This window comes from Mastomys coucha, unplaced genomic scaffold, assembly GCF_008632895.1.
Source record: "Mastomys coucha isolate ucsf_1 unplaced genomic scaffold, UCSF_Mcou_1 pScaffold5, whole genome shotgun sequence".
Classification (NCBI taxonomy): domain Eukaryota; kingdom Metazoa; phylum Chordata; class Mammalia; order Rodentia; family Muridae; genus Mastomys; species Mastomys coucha.
Genome location: NW_022196911.1, coordinates 86,889,766 through 86,890,419, shown reverse-complemented (window position 1 = coordinate 86,890,419; position 654 = coordinate 86,889,766).

Genomic DNA, 654 nt, shown 5'->3' with positions numbered 1-654 from the left:
AAATAAAGAAAATATCTAAAAAAAAAAAAACAAAAAAAACAATGCAGGTCTCTGGTATATTGGAAGTATGTGAATGAAAATATTTACCTGTTTTCTTCTGGCTCTTCTTTTAAAAAATCACAGCTCTAAGCACATATGTTGTAACATAAGCATCTCTTCAAGTTGGTTTGAAAATGTAAACATTTATAGAATAATCCTTGTTTTCAATCTCTGAATTAAAATGTTTCATCTGTCATTCATTTAAAAATAAAGTACTGGATATATATTTGGTATTCTTAGTATTTTAAAATACCATAACTATCATTATGTACCCATTGTATCCATTCTGAAGTTTAGAAATCTAAAGACTGAAGGCTATTGAACTGACAGAAATCCCAAACTTACCAAATAGAAACACAGGATTTTAAGCCAGTCATGTGGCCCCAAGACAAGTTACTAACCACTGTGTCGTATTATCTCTCTAAAAAAGTAGATGTTTAAATACACCTTTTTGGTTACTTCAGAGGTGGGATAGACCATCCCACCCAACTGTTGATTCAAAAGTTGACACTATTTCTTGCTCCTTGCCCACTTACACACAGACACACACAGACACACACACACACACACACACTCATGATTTATTATTTATGTTTTCTGCATAATAGACTCCAA